Raw genomic sequence first — 25,727 nt, forward strand, 5'->3', positions numbered from 1 at the left:
TTGAATAAGCTGATAACCACTATCTAGATAACGTGACAATAATTTAGTTTAATGTTTACAAATATACGGTATTTTTTAAATCTTAGAGGTATTCTATTCTAAATACATTACGATATAAACTATTCGAGGGTTGCTACTTAAGTTTATGGATATGTCAGCATCTGATGTGAATATGTAAAATCTAACAATAACATCCTAAAATTTAACAATTTTTATTGGTGAACATACTCAGAACGTGCTATTAGAGTTTGTAACACATACTTGAAACATTCATTTTCGTGCGATGCTTTTCCATGACTTTTGACGTGGAATAGACCAACAGCAGTGTGTTCAATTAGCTTCTACCTTTGGTGTTAAAGCACCATCGCAATCGAGGTCACATTTCGCTACAAGATGAATTTCGTGAAGATTGTCTAAAAACGACAGCTGTGCCCCTAAAACATGGATGCTGTGCGTAAACTGTTATTACAAGATCGTTATGTGATATACCGTGAGATTAAGGCATACTTGGGTATTAGTGCCTCTTATATATATATATATATATATATATATATATATATATATATATATATATATATATATATATATATATATATATATTCAACATTTTATGAGCATTTGGATGACAAATTATGGATGTATGCATATGAATCCGAAACTAAACAATAATCGACTGTATGAGTCTTTTAATATGATCCAAATCCAAGATAAATTGTTCGAGTAGGAAGCAAATAGTTGCATGTTTTTTTTTCGGAATAACTGAACTTGTCGCCACCGTTCAAATAGAGCAAAGAAGTACAGTCAATTATGAATGGTACACCAGCATTTATTTGTCAAAAAATAAGAGAAACCAATCATTCTCTACCACGACAATGTGAGCTCTCACACATCAGTTCAAAGAAAAATGTTTTTCAATAGTCAAAACATCGACTTGTTGTGTCATCCGCCGTACAGTCATTTTTTGGCATATAATGATTTCTCATTCTCGTAGATCAAAAATAAATTGCGATCAACGTGTTTCTGCACCTGAAGAAGGGGTTGATGCGTTCAAATCACATGTTTTGGAAGTAACTCAATCGGAATGAAAGAAATGCTTCGACAATTCATGCAAATGCATGCATAAGTGTATTGATTTTAAGGGAGAATATTTTGTAAAACAATGAAGCCAAATCAAATTATAAATATTTGTTTCTATTTGTATCTCAAAATTTAAGTAGCAACCCTCGTAAGACTGTTTAAAAGTTTATGGTAGATTCAAGTTAATTATTATTTCGTTAGAACTTTGTGAATTTAAAAAAATAAAGGGAACAAAACTTCACAGTATCTCCACCAAAATACATGATAAAAGACAAAATTTGCGAACATTTATATGACCCATGTTTTTAGATAAAAAGTAATTTCATTTTCCAACATAGTCTTCTTTGAACTCGATACAATTTGTCTAACTTTCATGCAATTTTGTAATTCTTTATCGCTGACATCAAAAATGCTATTCGTTTGTTAGAAGGAGTTATATACATATATTCCGCTTTTATTTTCTCCAAAGTAACTGAATACGTTGGCGTAATATCTCATTCCTTAACAAGGTTTTCATTAGCTACAAAACACGACTATGACCTTCTTGGTGCTGTTTCATCCCGTAAAACCAACTTTTGTAACTATTTTGTGTGCTTTGAGGCATTAACGTTTTGTCTTTAGATACGAAACTGCAAAAAACTTCTTCATATCGCATTTTATCAGCGACGAACATTCCTTCGAAGATGTTACTAAATCAGGTGAAATGCTTATCACTTCACAATCTTTCCAACCGCTTCGTGAATATTTTACATTGCTTTACGTTGTAATTGAACGCCTATAACGTTTTTATCTTTCAGGCTTCTACGTTCATAACTTAATTCATTAAACCACTTAATTAAAATAGAAATTAATGATGCAGAATTCTTATAGTTTTTATCCAGCTTCATCTTGATTCAAGTGATGCTTTTGTTTGTGTGCACATCTTTCCATTACTATGGCAGCTCAAAACAAGAATCAAGTACCAAATGTGTGTCGACAGTCGCATAGTTGCTTTTCAATTAGGAAGCACCAAATTTTAAAAAATACATTTTCTTATATAATTGTTTATAAGATGGTATGGCAGGTGCTATCCTAAATGAAGAGAAGTGAACATAATTCTGAATATTTCTTCAGATTGAACAGGACATAGTTTTATATTCAATACACTTTCGTACAATACTTACAGAATGACCAAAATTCGTTTCCGGATAAAACACCTCTCGAACAATGCTTTAATAATATGAATAAACACAAGGAATTTCTTACTTAAAAATTATTTATATATTATAAGGCGGTGTCATGTAAAATAAAATTAATGCAGAATAATCATTCCAATAATAAATAACGTGTTCAGTGAAAAAATAATAATAACAAGTGCACGAAACGTGCAAATTACACAAATATGAAAGATTGTTCCTGTTTAATCCTAAAAGTAAATAAATTATATCTAGGTACTCACGTTTTTTTCTGTAATTCTTATTTTATACACAGGATAAAAAATATTTTATTATTGTATACGATGGTGACAACTGCACGTATAAATATTGTTACCACGTATACAAAACAACGCAACACTGATTAGTGATAGAGTTAAAAACATTGGTAGCTTAAAGTAGCTTAAATCGTTATTAGATTTGATTAAAGTTAGTTAAAATTAATTGACCTCAATGTAAAGTTGTAAGCTGTACCAAAAAAACTTTTAAAGCTTTTAAATCATAGTTATTCTTAAAATTTAGATAAATCCGTGGAATCAATTGTAATAAATAAATTTTCGTCAAAGTAATTGCATAGAATCGCAGTAGAAAAGGCTAGAAATTATAAACATACGAGGGATATTTCTAAATCACAAAAATAAGTGATAGGAATAGAAAGAATTTTTCCAGAAATAATTGAATGAAAAAGTAGATTGATACTAGCAACAATTTACTGATGAAAAACAAGAAGCAGGGAAAATAATCATAAGATAAAGCAATACAAAAACTAAAAACTGGTAAAATACCAATATGCAAGGAAAGAAGGAAAAACATTGATATAATAAATGGAAAGAAGAAAAATTTCACAGAATTATTAATTAAAAATAAAATACAAATATTCCTTTTGGGTAACGGTAAAATCTAAACGACTAATATCAACTCTCAATTTCGTCTAAAAGCGAAAAAAGATAATATTTCCAATTAAAAAGTAAACAGAATATTGGAAGTAGATGATGTGAGCCTAGACATTTGTATGGATTTAAAATAAATTAATGTAGTAATGAAAATAGGACATAAATATATAACTATCAAAGTAGTGTGTTTCCGAAATAGGACTTGAGAAAACATTCTAATATTTAATAATAAAAATCAATTGAATTGGAAGACCAGGAACTGGAATAACCTAAAGAATAGAGAAAACAATGAAACCCGTAAAATAAAGTTTTTAAAATAAATAATATATAGACCAATCTTGAGATTCGACTGTACATCTTGGACTTTAAAGATAACAAAGTAGAATAAAAGGAAGGGAGATTAAGAATATAATTAGAGTATATGGAAACACAAACATAAGGAAGAATAATAAAAATAAGAATTAAAATATTTATAGAAGACAGTAAAAACATTATTGGAAACTGAAAGAATGAATGTGAACAAGTATTGAAGAAGACGATAACAAAAATAATAAGTGCAAAAGGAAGAATATGGAATGTGGAAGATCATGGCAAAGAAAAAAGAGTAAAAAAATAGATTTCTTTTGTTGCTTAACACGTTGACTGCCAACTACGAGATAACTCGTAGATTGCTTTCTTTTCTAGGACGCCAACTACGAGTTATATCGTTCGATGTTTACTTGCCATGTTCAAGAACAGAAAATTTATGAAAAAACGAACAAAAAATATAATCATAAAAATTAGTTCAAATTTACGAATTAATATAATATTTTATTGTTTGTGGAACTTCTTAAAGCAATTTTCCACACAAAGGTCTTGATTTTCTTTACATGCTGGACAGAAATAATGCGTATCTCGACGTTTTTTTGCTTGGGTTTTGTCGGACGCGGCTTTTTTTGTAGTTGGTAGACTCTCTAAATAATGAAGCTCCTGAAATGTCATTTTTTTCGAAACTGGTTGAATCTCTTCTTCAATCAACGTGATGACGAATTTTTCTCTGAACTTGATCAGTTTCATTTTAGGAGTTACTTTTTGAAAAATTTTGTGAGCATTGTGTATATATATCTCTATAATAATTATTATGTAATGAAACCTTTTGGGTCATCTAATAGTCTTTCTTAGATTTGCGTAGTACTCAATTTCATTTTGAGTCAGTGGTCTTTTCTTATCTATACTGGATTCTTGATAATTTAATCACAATAATAATTATAAAACAAAACACTCAGAAATAACTCGTAGTTGGCTTCCGCGAAGAGATTTATGTTACAAGAAGCCAACTTGTAACACCTTTTTTTATGATAACTATGCACTAGAATTTCAGTTTTTAATAATATATTGTAATTAAATCAAATTGTCATTTTAAACGGAATTCTGAACCTTCTAACCCAACGTGTTAATTGTCTTGATTTTAGGTCTCTTCTTATTCAAAATTAGATTTTGAAACATATAAAAAATTGACATTTCGACCCATTTTCTTTATCAATAAATCCGAAGAGACCTGAAATCGAGGCAATTTACCAATAAAAACCTATTAAAAGATGTAAAGAATAACAATCTAAAAAATAGAACATTATTAGCAGTCATCTAGATAATAATTAAAGGACAGTAATGTCCTAATATTTATTAATAAACACTGAACCTATTTTGTACTGATTTCTAATAAACATTACAATTTCTGCGGTGCACGTTCCTAATAAAATTGAAAACAACTAGAAATCTAGCATATGTGCGAAGAAATAAATTATTATAATCTTTTCCAAAGACAAACATACTTGATCTATATATTCATTGTATCAAAATACGAAAACGTAAATATTACATATATTATGTAGAGCATATGTTGAATATATTTAAGGAGAAACATGATTGTAGAAACAACTTTCCTATGTATTCAGTCATGACGACTTAATGAGAAAATTAGAATAAATTCTAATTGTAAATTAAATAAGTCGTTCCATAAAACATAAACGGATTTCACTATAGATTACGTGAGATGTTTATGTTGTGTTCTATTGTTGCTTATGCTACTGTAACATCAGCGGTGCACAAACAATTAGATATATCAAATGAAAGTAATATTTCATGAACACAACTGTCTGTCTTAACGTCTAATTTGAAACACCGGAGGTTCACGTCCATAATTTAATATTCTATAATAGGCGTAAGTCGTTTCAACGGTTATTTTTAAATTTAGTTGATCTTAATTCCATAAGATACTTGGGCCAAGCGACTTATGTGATTTCGGTGCGGAGGTCATAGATTAGGTTTATATATAACTTGAAAAAAAAATATTATACTAGTTAAGAAGATAAGTACCTATCCATTTCCATTTCAGAAGTTACTTAGGTATTCAAGAAACGAGAAATAAATTATTAAATGTAAAAATTTAAATTTCTCATTGTAACAAATAATATATGAATACTATTCAATTTAATGGATTCTGAATTGAAACTGCTCTTCACAAATATTTAGTTGGTCGTTATACCACAAGAAGCGCACAATTCTGATTCTGTGACATGTAAGTGTCAATTAAATAATCAAAGTATTTAATTACTCGTTTTATTGCATAAAAAAGCTCAACAAAACACGGATCTACTTTATGCGGAGTTAAAGATAATATTCCCTAAAGCGAATGTAACAACGGCAAATTTCTTTATATCTTAATATGCATAAGGTAATTCAGGGTGATATATTTAATCGTTTAAACTGACCAGTTAAAAAAATTCAACTCTTCTCAATAAATGGGGCTATGTATCAGCATTGCGCGCTTGAAGTTTGTGAGAGATCGCACGTAGTGCAGTTTGTAGTGCCGAAAAAATTAAAAAGACAAGTATTTCATTAGTTTTATATTAAACCTAACTCAAAAATCGTTAGCACATGTTAATTTCTAAGTTGTGAACGTGATTTCATAATCAATTTTGTATTAATTTTACTTTTATTTTGTTATTTGATGTTTTTTTAGTTCCTATAACCTCAAAATCGTCAAAATTATTTTACTTTGTCAATGCTTTAGTTTGTATGGCCATCTTATCCTAAAGGTATGGTTTACATGGCCATAGTTTTTAAGGCTTACATGGCCATACTATTTTTAGGTGTTAACCAATTTATGTTTTGTTATTAGAATAATAATAAATATAAAATAAAAAAATAATGCAATAACTTTTAACATTCCAAGAAAAACTTTGGAATCGCGTAACAAATTGTTTACTGATCTTTTCAACATCTTTAATATGGACGAAATTGGTCTCCAACTGAATAATCATCCTGGATCAGTGAAGACAGGAAGTAAAGCCCCAGCCACAATAACGTTGACGGAAAAAGTCGGTGATAGCCTGCTGCGGTGCCGAAGGAATATTTTTACCTACCGCTTGCATCATGAAGGGCCAAAATGAAAAAGCAGAGTATGAAGATGGCTCACCTCCAGGTTCCGTCCTCTACATGTCACAAAAATCGACCTACACAACTGTGTATATCTTTACAGCTTGGCTTAACCACTATTTTATTCCTCGAAAACCAACTGGTCCTACTGATTGTTGATGGACATGCTTCGCATTGTTCGGTTGAAGTTTTTGAACTACCCAAAGCAAATGAAATTATTCTTTTTTATTTTTCGAAGCCATACTACTCATCATCTCCAACTTTAGCCACAGCTTAGTCCTAAAAATCGTATTTTAATGAACAATGTTGCAATTGGCTTCGTTTCAAAGGAATGTTTCTTCTGGTTCAGCTCTATTGGAATATATCCATATAACCCGTCCATTATTCCTGATTATGCTTTTATATCAGACTTCTATAAAAAGCAAAATAAAGGACCAATATAGCCTAACGTTTTTAATGAAAGTCAAATAGCAGAATCGTTGGGTCGTGAATCGAAATCACAAACAACCAGGAACTCAAAAATCCGTTACAGACACTATCGAAACCTCTTGTGAATTCCTTTGTGAACTAAGTCCTATTGATAACACTACAGGAAAACGTGCAAAACAAGTAGTAGAAATACTGACATCAAAATGAAGTATGAAAAAAGAAATCAAAAAATAGAGAAGAAACAAAATATTAAAAATGCCGTTTGGATAAAAAGAAAGCAGAATCAACTTCTGAAGTACAATGTAAAATAGATTTAGATATTGAGATTCAGCTAGAGAAGACTACAAATATGATTGTATAAGGTGTGGTGGAAACTACTATAAAACTGAAAAAAAATCGAAGATTGGATTCAGTTTATTTACTATCTCAAATGGATGCATGCTCTGTTTGAAAATACTTGCGGCACATGTGGTAAAAAGGTAAAAAAAAGAGTGAAGATAAGGAAAATCTAAGCCAGGGGAAAGGAAAAAAAGACGAAGAAATAATATGGCCAACTTCTACTAATACTATGGCCATCAGACAAGGATGGGTCGGATAAGATGGCAACTTACTTAATTTAAAACAAGTTAAATACTAAAATGTCAAATTGTCTTCAAAGTCTTTAAAATTTAAAAGTTTAAAGAGATTGACAATAAAATACAGATTTTCATTTCTTTCGCAGTTACATACATACCCTATTATATCTATTTCGGGCCAAACACTGCTTACAATTTGTTCTTCACTTCACATCAATTAACATACTGGAGGCGGTATAATATGTTTTGCTTAGTAGGGAAAACTGATAATATGTAAAAGTAAACTGTGTTGAGAACCTTACACTATAGTCACAGTTTTTAACAAAAGGCAGGGAGACGTACCTTTTTTCTCCGTAATTTGTATAACTAGATAAATAGCCCCGTAACTTTAAGAGTTTGTTGATTGCCTCATTAGGAGAAGCCATTGTCTCCCCGAAATTACCCATACAGTTTATATTTCAATGAATTGTTTTGCATTATCAATTTATAGTATAGTATAGTCAATTCGCGTGCGATAGAGACCAATTAAAATAGTCTATATGGTCAGTATTTGTTTAGATATATAGGTTAATAATTCAAATAATAATGAATTGTCTTGGTTTGTCAACTCCTTAGGAAATAGTAGCAAGAAAAATAAACAATATTATAGGAAATTGTTTCCGTTTTCAACTTTCCATTTGACAAAGTTTACAAATAACCCATATTGAGGGTATATGTACCAAATACTACCACGTGAAAATTTTGATCATTGTGATTTAAGATTATTTCTACCAACTGCTGGATTTGATTCTATCAACAGGGAAAACAATGAAAAGGAGAATGGTCTTGGAAAATCTTGGAATCTTGGAAAAGAATGGAAGTAAGGAAACGCCATAAAAAATAGTGGGTAAGAAAAAAGGTACTCATAACAGTTTAGAGAAATTGAGAATAAGATGGCAATAGATAATAGTAGAATACGTTGGTTCAAGAGGAACCGGAACCCTCAATCGACTTTTGAAACGGTAAAACGAAATAAGAAGAGATATAAGTGAAGAAATTAAGATAATAATTCAAAGTCAGAACGCAAGTGCAATTATATGCAAAGATGAAAAATATTCCAGATCTAGATTATTTATGGTGCAGTAACGGACTATTTATTATTATAAAAATTATTTATCTATCTGTACATTATAAAAATAGAAACAGTAAATCGAACCATAAAAATAACTTCTATCAAGTTATCCAAGTTATACAGTTAACAATAATATTCATGAAAATTTAATTTTAGTATAAGATTGTTATGGACAATGAGTTCCTATGGAGCCGTTCATGGCGAATTTTGCGGCTTTTACGATTTTGTAACTGTTTTTGCTGTACTACCTGCGGAATACTTGAAATTCACATTTCTAGTTATTGGGCATATTTTAGGTTAATTTTTATTAACCGCGGAGTTCGAATAACAAGATACTACACTAGAAAATGTTTGTAATGTAGTTTGAATCAAATTTATGAAAAATTTGACATTCAAATTGCATATCATTCTTTATTGCTATACTACTCATTCAACAACAAGAATATAAATGTTTAATAGAAGAACATGAGGGAAATTATAAGATTCCAATACTATTACAATCGAATAATAAACAAACCACATCAGTTGAAAAGGTTTCTAACAAAAATTCTCACAGGAAATAATCAAGCACATATTGACTGTACTCACGGTTAGGTTATTGTTGAACTTGGCCTCCAAGAATTTACTTCACAACTAAAAAGGTCGAGTCACACTACCTGAATAGACTAACAGTTGGGCGTCCCGAGTTTTAACCTTCACCCTTCGAGCTGTCAGTCCGTTATTACGTAGATGGTAGAAAAATTAGAGAAATATAAACCACAGTTTGTTGGAAGTAAAATTTTGATGTAAAATGATTAGATTTATTTACCATTAAACATTGAAATGTTTATCTTTTAGTTAGTATTCCGAGTACATTTGTATTTAATTCAATTATATTACATTTCACTTTGATTATTTCGAACATCAAAAACGTCAGTTTTAATCCAACACATCCAACAATTCAACTAAGATGCGAAATTATTTATATTACTCCCACCAGAGATTTTCTCTTTATCGTATCGTTGCCAGTTTTATCTGCGAAAATTATGTTTAACAATTTATTTCAAAATATGAAATTCGACAGTTATATTTTTATTTTTCGGAGATTGTTTATATGTTCTAGACTATTATTGATATTCTTTGCAATAATTTCGTATCATTTCAAGTATTTTAGCATTTCCATCTTTATTTCATTTGCTACCGATGCTTTTCTTATTTTCAGTTTTTCTTGCGTCTTTATCACCTCGCTCTTTTTTATTCCTGCTCCTGAATTTTCTAGTGTTCCGCTTGTTCTTGCTATAATGCCGGTCTCTCTTTCTGATTGCTCTTCATTTATTTACGCTTCTTTATGTCCCTATATTAGTAACTCTTCGAAGTGATCCTTCCATCAGTCGAACATTCCATTTTCTTCGGTTATAATATTCTCGTTTGTAGCTTTTAAGTTGTTTATTAGATTTTTCTCCTCTTTTCTTACTGATCTCAATATATTACAAAATTTTCCCACGATATAGCCTTATTTTCTTATGGTAGTTTTTTTACTATGCCACTCTGTTATTTGTATAATTCCTAATCTTCGTAATTTCTGTTAGGTATACCTTCCAAAATATTTTTATTTTCACTTTTATCACATGTGTATTACTTTAATTTTTTTTTTGTTTTACATATTCCACATAACTCCATAGACATTAATATTAGAGTAGAAAAAGTAACAACATTATAGAAATTCAAGTAAATATGGCAACGATAAAATTTTATCTTACTACAAGTATATTTTGGTGTGATTTTGTGAAAATATAAAGTAATTTATTACTTACGCCTAGAGTGTACATAAGAGTAATTAATTTGAAGTCGGATTTATCTTTTCATAGGAAACTATTTTCTATTATAGTTATTTTATTTTAATGTTAACCATTAGCCTATGTATACGTTTTGATAATTTCATTATCTTATAGTGACTAATCAATTATGAAACTATCATGAAAATTTAGAGAGAAGATAATGAGAATACCAGAAATATACAAATTATTTTTTAATTGTCATTGGGTTATTAGCAAACATCTCTACGTCTACTACAGCATTTTAATGCTTGGTAATAAAAATAATAATGTTCCGTCATTTATTTTTTCCTATTTTAATGAAGTTATTGAAACTTATTGAATATATTTGTGTTAATCACAATTTTTACGATCTTTCTGGACATAAATGTTTTTGCAATTATCAATTAAAACCATGTATTTATTCATACTTAATTCAGATTATTCTAGCTAATTAGTATACTTATCTATTTTTGAATTATTTTGACATCACACGAAGTGAATATAAATAGATTACAAGCTATTTTCCAGCTTTTAAGTTTATGGATATATTATATACCCATAAACTTCCAACATATTGTTATTACTAACCTAACGTACTTTTATAATGCAAATATTTTTATCTTTATAACCATTTTTTCACGTACTCCAGTAACATCTTTACCATAAATGTACCATAGATTTAATATTCCTTCTTCTTTCCTCAGCTTCCTGTTCATACCGTTTCCAGTTCATTTCTCTTTTTCCCATGTTCTTTGTTCTTTCTGTCTCTGCCTCTTATCACTCGTTTTCATTTTCCGCATCAATCTGGTGATTATCTCCAAGAATCATAAATCAGCATTGGTAATAGAACTAACTTTGTACAGCACTACGTGTTTATTTTATCTTGTTTACTCTACTGGATACCTCTTCGACTATTTTTTAATTTGGTTTCACAATTAGATCTAGATACTTTAGGTTGTTGACGTTCTTTTCCTGCAGTGTAGAATGCTGTGTGTAAAATGATATTGTAAGATCGTCATGTGACATACCATGATATTCAGGAATACTTGGGAATTAGTTTCACTCGTAAACATTCAATAGTGCATGATTATTTTGCTGCCAAAAAGTTTTGTTAGTGTTGGATACCGCATAACTTGACAATCGTTCAAAAAAAAACTTATTGTGTTGGTGCAAAAAAATTCTGAAAAACTTGTTTGCACACGAACCACTTTGAGGCAAATAGTTACCTGTTTTTTCAGAATAATAGGACATTCCGCTACACTTTGCCAGAAGTGTTTGAAAAAATCACGGAAATCAATCGCAGAAAACGAATCATCCCCCCCCCCTCCAAGACAATTCAAACTCTCGCACATCAGTTAAAACAAGAACTTTTTGGAACAGTCAAACATCGAATTGATTGGGTCATCTGCCGTACTTGTTAGGCGCCCAATGATCTCTTCTTATTCCCGCAGATCAAAAATAAATTGCGAGGTCAACGTTTTTCCACACCTGAAGAAGCGGTTGATGCGTTCAGATCACATATTTCGGACATACCTCGATTGGAATGGAAAAAATGCTTCGACAATTGGTACAAACGCATGCAAAAGTATATTAACCTATGAAGAATGTTTTGAAAACCATAGAGTCATATCCAACTACAAATATTTGTTTTTACTTATGTATCTCAAAACTCAAGTCGCAACCCTCGTGTTTGACTGAAAGTAAAATCAAATCTCACGTTGACCTAAATGTCTGTTTAGCATGTAATATGTTGTCCAAGTCCTGTCTTAGTCTATCGTCAATTATATATTTAAATAACTTGTATGTAGTTTCTATTTTATCTATTCCGGGTATTTCACTTATTTTCTATTCTATTGTTATTCATCTGAGTAACCTTTTTTCAAAACTTATTAGAATATATTTGTAAAACATTTACCAAACAATTATATTACAAAAATTTTTATCACATTCTGAAAATGCCGTAAAGCAAGTTTACTCTACGCCTATGGTGAACATTCAAACACTTTGTTTCTAACATTGCTTTCCAGTCAAAGAGATCTCGCTCTCTAACTATTTCAAAACATGAATCGTCGGAATTTACCTTTATGAATTTCATGTCTCTATTTTGTATTATCTTTGATTTCAACTTAAGCTGGTTGCTGATTTAGAATTTATGAGTTCTCTATTTAACCAAAATAAAAATGGAATAAATCATCCCAAACTAGACCAAAATCACATGTCAAACACGCCGTAGCATCATGCCCATCAAAAATAGCGGCACATAAAATATTTGACTACAAACCCATAATAATTATGTGTTCAATATGTTACAATATTAAATAGTTTTGTACATACCTTTTCCAAACCAAATTTTCACAACGTAATATCTTACAAGTTGTATTTGGTTGTATGTATGTACCTTATCAGTCTACAGTTTTTTGGAATTACAAAATGATCATCTCACAATGATAAGGATTAATGATGCATTCAATTAACGTGTTGCACTTTTTGAACCACTCACTTTTTATCATAATTATGGACAGTTGTGATTATGGAGGTAAGGAGAACCATCTCTGGGCTACAGAAAGTGTCCATCACGTTAGGGAGGCGCTACTATCGCATGAGTGTAAATTTTAAACAAAGCGCTAGAAATTCAAGAATAAGGACAGAGAAAGAAAGACGTGAAAATTGACACTTTCTTTCTAGAAATTCACAATAATTAATTAACATTAAGCGTTATCTCAAAGTAGCTTTTCTAGGTTATATTTACAAAATTATTTTTTACTACGTGAATAGTTTAGATTTTGTATACCAATAGTTAATTAACGACTCCAGTCATTTAAAAATTTTTAACACTGCATACTTCACTCTATCTGAAATAACTAAGTTCATATTATATCCCGTCCGACAGGAGCGCCATTCTGGTCAAATTTTAAATTATAATTTACGGTCTACAAGCTGACAGTTTTTAAGCTAACCTCCCATAAGAGTTGGTCCTCCTTACCTCTACCCTCCATAGTTGTGATGTTTGTTCAATTCTGCGAAAATTTCTGTCGTGTTCGAACAAAGTAAAATTAAATTTTTATGACAATATGTATGTAATTTATGACATGAAAATATGTATATAATTTATTCTTAGCTTCTAAATTTTATTTTAGATCAACGATGAAAACTTTTTACTAAAATACCTTATTTATTATAACTATCAGGAATGAGCCGGCTGATGTTTTATTCACTCTTGAAGTAACCCCACTTTCATCTTTTCTCTAATCGAGGTTATATTTTGTCATAAAAAATACCAAATACTATAGTTACACTACATTCTTTTTGACAAAGGTTTATCTAACATAAATTGGAATTTAGGATGGCGTCCGGAATAAATTTTGGGCACTTTTTGCATGTGTTCAATATCTAAGGAAATGGTCAAATAAGGAGAAAAAACTAAGAATTTTTTGTTGGTAATCGTTACTTCTGTAGTAATTATATCACATGAAAAAAACTGAGTGAAAAAATATTTAAACATAAATATATTTAAAGAGCATAAAAATAAAAATCACACTTTTGGTGTAAGCCTGGTACAACTCGTCTTCAAACATGATTTAAATAATAGATTCTAAAAATGACAAAGCTGAAAAAGTATATTATAACATATTGGTACAAGAATGTAATGGTAGGTTGATCACAGAACTATCACTTTCTAATAATTAGCTGAAAAATCCGCTATTGAGTAAACTTTAAATTCATTGTCATGGATACTAATGTACAAAATAGTGTAGTTAAATTGATTACAAAATGGTTGGAAAAAAGTTGAGGTGTAAATGAACATAGTCATAAGTGTACGACTATTTAAATTTTCCAACCGCTGCCACCAAACTCACTGTATACATGAATCACCCACAACTTAGAGTATTACTATATTTACACTAGTTTTTCAAACAGTCAAGTATTTTTTAATAATTTTAACTTTTAAATTTTAATGCAATTTAAACAAAGTGTGGATAAATATTTAATTTTTTTTACTTGAATTTTTTTGAATTTACAAGAACAAAAATGATTTGAAAATAAAACTTTAGAAGATTTTGAAACATCTACAAGAAATCAATATGAAATTTGCAAAAATAAGTTGATTTCATTGTAAAGACTTAATTAAAATAATTAACAAAAATGCAAAATAGTACACAAAAAATAAGGTAATCAATATTCAGGTTATATTATTAAATGCTGAACCAATTTCGAGTTATCAATAGACAAAAATATATTCAAGAATTTTATTTGGAATTTCCATCTAAACAGACCAACTAACAGAATAAGTCAAAACATGTACGCATCTATTTCTGTTGGTCATAATGTACTTAGAAAAGAAACCTACAAAAAGAAATACTTTTGCTTCTCCGTAAGCAAGATGGTTTTATAAAATTTCCAAGTTTCTTGTTGACGTGGGATAATAGGATTAGGCAACTACATTGGCCTAAGGGGGGGATTTTGAAAGCTGGTAATAAGAACGTTCTATGCCAAAAACGTGTGAATTGAAAATTTAGGATATTCTATGCGTCTGAAAATTCACTTTTAACATTCACCATCATTATTTTGGGGAAAATTTAAGAAATATTACTTAGGACTACCATAAAAGTGTAATAACGCTCTCAGGGCTGATGGAACTCCAGCATGATGGGGTGCTACGGTTAGTTACATCACCTCGAAGTTCACCAAGTGACTCACTGAAGAAAAAGCTTCAATTTGAAAAAAGAGATTCAAATTGACAATTAATCTGATATTATACTATTGTTTTAAGTAGACTACTAGAAATACAAATCATGCTAATTATGTTAGTTTCATCAATTTCACCGTAAACCATACAGAAGTTTCATACTAGACAATAAATACTCCGAAGCTATGAGTAAAAGATAAAATGAAATTTAATCCTGATTTATTTGACAATTAAAAATATAATTTGAATGAATAAATAAATTGAAATTTATTTATAAATTTTCCTAAATGACAGGCGTATAAACCGCACACCTAACCACAACATTTTTAAATAATGACATTATCTGAACTAAATAAAAAATCTCTCTTTATTTTACAATAACATAGTTGATGAAGCATTGGAAACAAAGTTGTACTCACCTCAATCCTTTTCGTACAATTTCCAAGGTATAACTACCAGTATTTTTCGAGTAGGGAAGTTTTATACACTTGTAGTTATTTTGAACAATGTCTGCCCTTAAGGTGTGTCTCTAGATTACCAATTAACACAACAACAAAATAAATCTTTATGAATTTTTTATTATCTTTGAATAGTATTTGTATACACAAACATACATGTTATCGATCGATGTTTTTATGGATGTAATACCATGGAAGTGAACAATAAAATTCAGCAAATTCTCTTATGAAATTAATATTTCCCGATTCGAATCAGACGGTTTCATCTAGCCATAAAAATCAATAAATATTGATTTTCTGGTGTAACAATTATGTTGAAATTGAATCATGATTATCAGGGCGATTTAATGTTAACTGATAGTGGAAGATATAAAAATCGACTATAGATTATATTGTAACAAATTATGTGAGTAAAAGACTAAGTTATAAACATCATTAATCCCAGATAGCGTTAAGTTACGCTCAATTTAGAATAACAGGAGTGAAGAAGAAATGCTAGCAATATTTATATGATAACAAGTATTTAGAATTATTTTCCTTTTTTTTTCTCTCTGCTCTATTCAGCGAGGAATAATATTTTGGGTATCGAAAGCAATGTTAGAGAAATTTTACAATTCACATTTATTACGTAAATCGCCAAAATTGTCGTTTTGGGGAAAAAAAGAATCCACAGACCTTACATAATCGCCCGTTGCATAGTCTGTTACTTCTGCACGCTATGTCAACATGATACGCAAATTTTTCGGGCCTCAACTGCAACAATTTGAGTATTATAACTGGCTGGCATGGTTCCAACAGGATGGGGCCTCACCGCATACCACCAATAACTTTTTAGCTGCATTGCACGAGTTGTTCACAGTAAAGTTTATTTCACGAAGAGGTGATATTGAATGGCCACCTCAGAGCCCTGAATAGATCCCAACTGATTTTTTCTTCTAGGGTTATCTTAAGAGCGTAGTCTACGAGAATAATCCACAAAATTTGACAGATTTAAGAGACAATATTGAAGAAAAGATCAGGAATATTCCTCGGTCACTTCTTCAAAATGTTTCTGAAAATGTATTCAAACGGTTTGAGGAATGCAGTCAACGTGATGGCTGTCATTTAAACAATGTCATGTTAAAAAGTAAAATTTTGTTTCTTATCTTTTAATTCATACCAATAAAAATTTCTGGTGTACCGAAGTAAACATTATATTTGTCAGTGCTATTGCAAAACAAAAATTGAAGGTCCCACACAATATATATTATTTACTTTTGTTAGGTACTTCTTAATAATAATGATAGTCCTAATGAGCAATAGCCATTTGTTATTTTCTGCATTACTTGTTCAAATTAATGTCTTTCAATGTTATTAAATGAAGTCAAAAAATTCCACCGGATATTTTGAAATTCAGATGAAAAACTGTAATACGAACGACTTTTTGTTGCGACATGTCCCTTAAAGTATATTTGAACGTAGCTATTAATTTAAACGACTGACTCGGTTAAGCAATGTGATTGTACAATTGCATTCATTATACAAGCTAGATACGAACTTATTCCATCTACATTCACGTTAATTTTAGTCCGTTTCCATCCAATTAGTTGAATGTTCTGAGAGAATAAGTAACTGTAATTTGTGTAACATTGAGGTATACTTTTAGTACTTATTAATCCAGGAATTCAATAAAAGAGAAAGATTAAAGTATTTTATATTATATAAAAATCAATTAGTACCTTTATTTTCTATCGTTATGTTTCTGTTTCATAGTTACAACTTGTGCTTATTCCTGATATGTTGAAGTTCAGCTCTCGCACTATGTCTTCTATGATCTTTCTGGTTTTCCTTTGGTCCGTTAAAATTCTTTCACAATTTTGGCCGATCATCAGCCATTCTTTCAGCATAACCAGTCCCATACATTTTTATTTCAGCTTTTATGGCTTTATTAGGGTTAAATATTATTATGTTTTATAATTTATGATATACGTTTCTATTAATATTTTTAATATGAAAAATAATATAACATTATTGGGACCTTAATGAAAATGATGAGCTCAAAGCACTTAGCATAACATGTACACGTCAAAGTCACTAAACTCTATTAAAAAATATTTTGAACTTACTTAGCGCTAACAACTCAATCCAAATAGCTAATAACCAGTATACGGTTGATGCGAATTTTGTAATAAAAAAAATCGCCACGTAGGTAAATTCTACGTCGAAATAAAATCTATTTAATAATAGTAATCCATACGTCGAAGCTAAAACCCATTGTGAACAAAATAGATGGCGTAAATCTAAACATTACTTTGAAAAATATTTCCTTATATAAAATATGTTGTGGAAGCTTTGTGCAAGTTCCCGTGACATTTTTCTTTTACAGCGTCACGATTTGTACCTTTGACCCATTTGACAACATATATCACTTCACAAATTTGTTGTTCCTGTGGTGATACTTTCATCCCACCTTTCGATTGAGATATTTTGTATTCGCTCTCTCAGCTCTTGTTTCTCCTGTATATTTCATTACATGTTTCACGCAAGTTTTGTTTTGAATTCAAATATCACTATTAACTTTGCATTTGGCTCCTCACTTCTTCTGTTAGATATATTGCTAGTGGTAATGTTGATGCTGAAGAACTTGAAATTCAGAGACTGATTCACTGCCTGATCTTTTAGAAACAATTTGCAATGTTTTGGTTTCTCAGAGTTTGAAAAAAATTCTGTCTTCTATTAAGATATTTTAAACTAAATCTTCACTATTCGCTCTATATTGTGTAGCATTCTCTGGATACCGTGCTTCTTCTCAAATATTAAAAATTTTCTTCGAAATTCAATTCCCCTTCAATATTCATATATTCAATTATTTTTATACTTTAGCAGTCGATTCGGCGTCTCTTTTCTAGTTTCAGACCGTCTTTCAGTCTTACTCTGTCAAATGTTCGCCTTAGGTCTACAAAATACATAAAACAGGTTTGGTGCTTCTTTCTAAAACCCTGTTGCTTCTCACTTATAATACCACGGTAGTTTTTGAGGTGCGATTTATTCCTCTTTCTGAATATTGAAATAGTTATCCTTTTTCGAGAAGGTAGGTATTTTCCTATCTTCTAAATTTTGTTATCACTTTGAAGTGTATCATTCCCATAATTTATCTATTCATTTGGGATACCATAAGGTCCATGATATTTGGGGGCTGTCAATTGTCAAATTGTCTTTAGTGCAATGGAAATTCTAAATCTGGTTTCTTATATTATCCAGTAGATATTTGTGATATTCGTTAACATGTGTTACTTGACATTACGCAATCTCACATAGGTCATCTTCCAAATCTACAGAATTTCATCCAGTATTCTTCCTTTATTCTGTTCCTAGTCACCTTATAATTCTTGTATTATTATTGCTATTGATTTTAAACACAAAATTTCATTGTTCACTAGTTTGTAGAAGCACGGCTTCTGTCGTTTCCACTGTTCTCCAAATGTTCAAAGCTTTGTGATCAACCATTTAGAAATTTGATTGGGTCTCCTTCACGCTGTTTCCCTATCATTACCTTTCCTAACATCCCTTGATATTGTGTAGTCTGAGTTACGAGATTCTATCATCACTAAATTAATTTGGTTCCAGCTATCATTATTACAAAATTTGAGGTACATACTTTAAATTTATTATTATGTATTTATGTCCACTCAATATTTGAACTCGGACTTGCTTTTATTCTCTCCTTATCTTTGAATCGTTAATTTTTATAACCTATTTGTGACAGTTTCTGAAATTGATCAATTATATCTGAATATTGGAATACATTTTGTTTTTGTCATATAATATGAATAAACTAGTTGCTTGTTCAGCTGAAATTTTATCCAAAACCATCTATTAATAATTTATATTAATATTAATTTTCAAAGGAACCATAATATCAATGATATTGGAATCAATCACCAGTGACAGAAAAAAAGCTCCTTAAAAATTTCGATTGATACAAAACATTCACATCTATAAAAGTTACTCAAGGTCTATCATGTGTATTTATTATGTATTAACATTTTATGATAGACAGACCATTTCTCAGTTCCTTACCAGAAACATTAACTATCATTAGTAGTAACTACGTCTCTAAATTAACTAGCACGTTATTAAATCACTCCTTCCGTAAACTACTTAAGGATAAACTGTGTCGATTTTCTGATAAATATCGATTTCACGAAGCATAAAATTTACTTCACTACCTAAATATATGCAGGATTATTCCACTTTCTCGATGATCTGTATTCATACAGCACATTTGCAAATTTCCATCGGCGTTCAATCCCTATAACTTATCTAACACAGTATTCTTTTTGAAATAAATTTTAATGACAATCAGTATTATTATTAGGAGTAGAAGGTAAGCGGAGGTAGCCAAGCTCTTCATGGGACCCGAACCCTTCTGTCTCAGATACAGAATAATGGAAAAAGCACTGGAAAAGAAGGTAGATATGAGCAAAACCAATTACTGGGACAACCTACAAAGGCTGAGACAGGCAAAGACTATTCTGGGAAACTATAACCAGAGTAGATCTGCTGAATGTATCAACCTAAGTAAGAAAAATCTACGAAAACTCTATTCACATTCTCTGGAAGTGTGAAACACTAAGGAACTCCAAAGCACTACTCCTGAGGGCGTATGAAATAGAAGACGAAGATCTCTGGCAATTAAAGTAACTCCACATTCTAGACTTATTAAAGGGAGTGGGATTAATGGGTCAGTATCGCTCTCCAGTATCGCAATAGATCCTTTGGGTCGCAGTGTATAAGAGAGGACAAGGTTGATAGAAATTAAAGTTGAATTCGTAATATGGTTAAACAATTAAGAGTTAGTTATTATATATTAAGGATTTTACGTAAGCAAATAAGGTGTATAATTAAATAAAGTGACGTTATTTAGTGTGTAAATAAAAACCCAGTGATCTTAAAATGTTATTCTTCATGTAACCATACAGCACAGATTGATTCACCACTATCTATAATCTTACGATTATAAAAACAGGACAATTGCAGAATATATGCATTGTAGTTTTCTTCTTAATCCACAGAATAGGTAATCCATATCACCGACTCTGTTTGTGTTGTGCTTGTAATAACCACGTGTTTCTCATTTATAAAGCTTTTCTTCTGCATGAAATTATATGAGTAAAGCGATATCTTTTTGTTTTCTCAATTTTTTACAACTAGAAATGATAACCTGCATGTATGGGATTCTCATTGTTCTCTGTAAAGGTTGACATTGATTCCTTGTCAAGAGAATCATTGGATCTTATCAGGAAGCTTCATGAGGACTTCCTCCACCCGGAATATCTTCCTGTCCGTACCATATTGACAGTTTTATCCCAGGTATATGAGAATGGACATGAAAATAAAGTGATAGACGAACATTTTATTTTTGACTTGCAACAATTCATTAATATATATCTTCTAAACATTTAGAATTCAAGTTGAATGCTCAAATCACTTCAACAAATGTAGCTAAAAATATAAATTATTCACAAATATCATCACTTTGTATTGTATTTCTTTAATGAAATAATTACTCTTGAAAATTAATGCACCAATGCGAGTGAGAGAAAGTGTTCAAATTTTGGTATCAAATAAATTATGATCCTTTATTTGTATATACAGAGAAATTGTTATAATTGAACTGATGAGGAAATAATTAAAACTGCTTAAAGTGATCGTTAATTTATATATAGTTCACCGTTTCATTATAAAATGCTGTATCACTTTTTCTTATTTCAGTATAACTATTTCATACACAGGATGACCAAAAACTGCTACAAAACGGATACTATACTATCAATATGCCCCAGTATGATAAATATAGTTTATCACAAATCACTTTTTTATATTCTTTGTTTGAAGTATCATCTTACAAGCTTACAAATTTTGAGCTCATTGCTCCGAAGTATTTTCTTTCCATATTTCTCCTAGTGAACATATGAGTATTTTTAATCAAGAAAAAAGAAATTTGTGTGCGTGAAGAGTGTGATTTGAGAAGTATTTTGGTGATATGCCAAGTTCAAATGTGCACGGACGATAGTCAATATCCAAAACAGGTGAATATACCAGAAAACAAATGAAAAAGTTTGGAAAATAATGGTGGAAAACAAAAAAGTGAAATTGAGGATGATAAGAAACATCATCTAGTATTTAGACCATTTTAAAGCGTAAAAAGTTTCTTTCTAAATTAGTGAAAGAAAAACAGCAATGAATTAATAATTCAGAGCGTGGCTTAAGGTTGTGTAGAAAAAAATACAGATACGTCGACATGTTACCACAGTAAAATCTGGATTCACCACTATGAAAATCAAATGAGAGGATTGGGGCTAGCATCTAAAGAGATTTTGGATTTTGAATTATGGGATATATCCGAAATATTGTTTTTCGCATATGTGTTAGTAACTATCATTAATCATTATTGATCCAATCAATGTAGGAAATCTCAACGAAATGGTACAATAAACAGAAGAGAAAAAGACAATGTCAAATCTCGTTATTAACGATTTTCAGATTTAATAAAATCATATTAGAACTTCTTACATGGCTAGGACCACAAAAGCATCTTCATGAAACAGGTGTGTTAACCATTGATCAAATTGGTCACTTAAATTTTCCAAAAATCCCTAAACTGTTAATCAAGATCCAATTAACACAAGTGTTTCCCAAGGTACTCAGCCGATTTACCCACAAACAATACACGTAGTGCAATAGATGTCGATGACACTACTTTAGTAGATTCACACCGAGATCCTCAAATTGCATCACAAATCTTTCAAATATATCTCGAAAGGCTACAGAAATGTTAGTAAATATCTTGAAAGAAGTTAACGATTCTGAACCATTCCAAGTGGGCTTCACAAACGGACGATGAAACTGCCCCTCTGTCACAATAAACATGTATGCAATTCCAATGAATGTGGAAGACAAATACTTAAGAATTGAGATGTATAAGAAACACCTGTTCATGAAAAGTGAACAGCCTGGGATTAAATTAGAAAAACTATATTGGATAATCACAACTGTCTCTCGAGTATAAGCTGTTAGTATATAAGATAATATTTAAACCTATTTGGATATATGTGAAACGATGGTTTGGTAGAATTGGTCCTTTTCCAACATTTCATGAATATTCAAACAACGTATCACAAGTTTACGTGATCCTTCCTCTAAACTATCTAAATCAGTCAATGTGTCCTCTCATTGACGATATGCTTCTTTCCATTAATATTTTGGAGATGAACGATTTGCATCCACTCGTTCTGGTAGCTTTCTTGTTATAATTGTTTTTAGTATAACGTAACAATTTTTTGAATTTACTACCTTCTGTATCATACATATTTGATAAATAATTGTTTTGATTATCATATGGGTGTACTATGAAGTTCGTTGAAATTCCTGAAAATTTTTGTATTATATTCTGTTCCAAGATTTTCTATATAAACAGTATAGTACACAATATCTAAGTATTTTATCATTCGATGGTATGTACGCTTTTATCAGAAATATAATTATTGCAGTAAATATAAATAAATTTTTATCGACCTTTTAGTCAACATCATCATCTGTAACTTCAAGCAGAAAATTATAATTTTCTCACTGGTTTGAATCTTGATGGATCTTCGTAGAACGGTCTAATACCCCTCGTTCGGAAGCTCTAATCCAACCTAAAATCAACACCAGCCAACGCTGCTGTTTGAATTGTGTAGTTGAAAATGTGCTAACAGACGCTTGTATATAAAAAAATTTGGTGGTCGTTAGTTCAGAGTAGATCTTCCACAGGGAAGAATATGGACCCATCTAAAGAGATCCTGGGGATAAGTTTCCTTTTCAGTTCTGCAAGAATACCTTTGGCATTTCGTATATACTACCCCTTCCACGTTGTAGTTCCAGTATTATTCGATTTAGTAAGTGGTTCTACTGGTCTCTTATCTCTTTTTGTAAAGATAAGATTTTCGCTATTTGATGACCAGCATTATATAATTTATTACAGATTATATTCTTATATTCATTTAATAAGTAGCTATTTTATACATCAAGGATGTCAGTTAAAAATAATAATTAAAGATAATAATAAAGACGAAAGCTATGCCGAATCACCAAATAAACAAAAATATTTGAAGCATTACTGATAGTATTAATCCTACTGATGACGCAAATTATTTACTTCATGTATAACGATATTATGCAAGCTATAAAATGGAGTGTGCTATTGAATAAATATACGAATTGTAGCTCTGACAAAGTATCATTGAATTTGTTACAAATGAAAAATAGTTATTACTTATTAGAAGAAATGGAGGCAAACAATTTGTGCAACCATTTGTTGTAACAAACAGTACACCACGATCTTTGTTATATTGCAAGAAAGCATGAAAATTATTCTGCAATCACTACAAAACAATAATGTCATTAATGTATTACATTTTTCTTTTATATCTTTACATTCATATCGATAATTGGTTTTCGTAAACTCTGTTTGTTTGTGTTCGAATCTAAGAATTGTTTTCGTTACAAGCGAATCACGCACGAGTTATTACAATAAAATTTTTAATTGTGATAATGATCTAGAGACTTTTTTTATCCAATTAATTATTCTGACAGTTTTTCGAAATAATTTGATTTATCAAGAGAAATTGAAAATATGTATTTAAGACAATCGTTTGTTGCAATAATTAAAAATATTTATATCGTGAAATAATAGTTATATTGCATTGGAAGGAATCGCTTTTTGAATGATACACAAGATTCTATATTTGAAAATAGTCATCACTTCCTCTACTGTCTTGAAAAAAATATTTCTTAGAGGAATTAGCTTAGCTATGTAAGTTAATTACTTAAATTTAGTGTATACGTACCTGATGTTGCCGGGACAATTTCACATGCTTTATAAAAAGGTGAAGCAATGTATTTTGAGGTATAAAAATCATTTAATTTATGTTGAATATAATCATCTCCGATATTAACGGACTTTTGTCACCGAAGCTTCTGCAACTTGAAAGCTTAAAGCCAGTCATCATTTGGAAAACATTCAAAAGTTGATGAATTGCTTCATTTATCACATCTTCAGGTCGGGAAATGTCGACAACGTAAATTCTTCTTCAGATTAAAGAAAAATCAAAAATCGCGCATCGTTAATACAGGTGAAAGGGTGTTTGACAAAGTATTATCTAGACACAAGTAAAAATTTTGAAGTATATCAGTTTGTTTTAATTGTACGGTGATCTTCAAGCTCAATTAATTTCACTTATTGTATACTACAAAAGAAAACTGAGTACATTATTACCTTGACAAACTTTTGCTTTTTAACCATCGTTGGTATTGGTAAATCGTAATGAATCCACATACAGCTCCCCTTGCAGGTAGGAATATCCTAAAATAGTGCATATGATTCACCACTTATTTGAGAGAGAATACTGTACATTTTTATTTCACATTTCAAATTTCTAATGAACACGACCATGTAAAATTGAATTTACTCTTGTGTATCCGACACCAAGGGTTCCAAAAATTGTTTGATAGGTCATATCTTGTTTTTATCTCCGATCATGCGTATCCTCAATGGTTCCAACAGTAACCGAAGAACTGGGCCTACCAGTTCTTGGCTCATCACCAAGTGGCCTTTTTCCACTCATGATATTCTAAAGACTTATCCTTTGCTACGCTACCTCACACGATACTGTTCTCCGATCTCTGAAGATAACATCGAAACGCACGTAAAACATTGTAATTGTGAGTGCTAGTCTGGTGGTAGCAGTAGACAGTGTCCAGTAGATATGATAAAGGAAAAAAATATTTAGAAAATGCAAAACATCAAATTCAGACAAGTCAATGATTTGGAGAGAAAACAATACAAAACTTATCCTTTGAAATATCTTCATTTAGAAACGCAGGATAGCAATGTGGTATTAGCTTCAATTATTACGAAAATGCTGGTCTTTGGTCGTATAATAATCTTGTGTACACACACCCAACCATAACTTACTAAGTACTATATTCTTAATTACATTTCAATGATTACTGAACTGTCCTCTTATTTCTTATCTTACACTTTATCCTGATATTGTTTATTTCTTCCA

General features: G+C 30.5%; 1 protein-coding gene across 5 annotated transcripts in view; it reads left to right on the forward strand.

The window, feature by feature from the left end:
* Positions 1–25,727, forward strand: part of LOC130441952 (glucose transporter type 1) — a 537,558-nt gene that overhangs the window by 474,480 nt on the left and 37,351 nt on the right. The window lies entirely within an intron of this gene.

The sequence above is a fragment of the Diorhabda sublineata genome, chromosome 3, assembly GCF_026230105.1.
Source record: "Diorhabda sublineata isolate icDioSubl1.1 chromosome 3, icDioSubl1.1, whole genome shotgun sequence".
Classification (NCBI taxonomy): Eukaryota; Metazoa; Arthropoda; class Insecta; order Coleoptera; family Chrysomelidae; genus Diorhabda; species Diorhabda sublineata.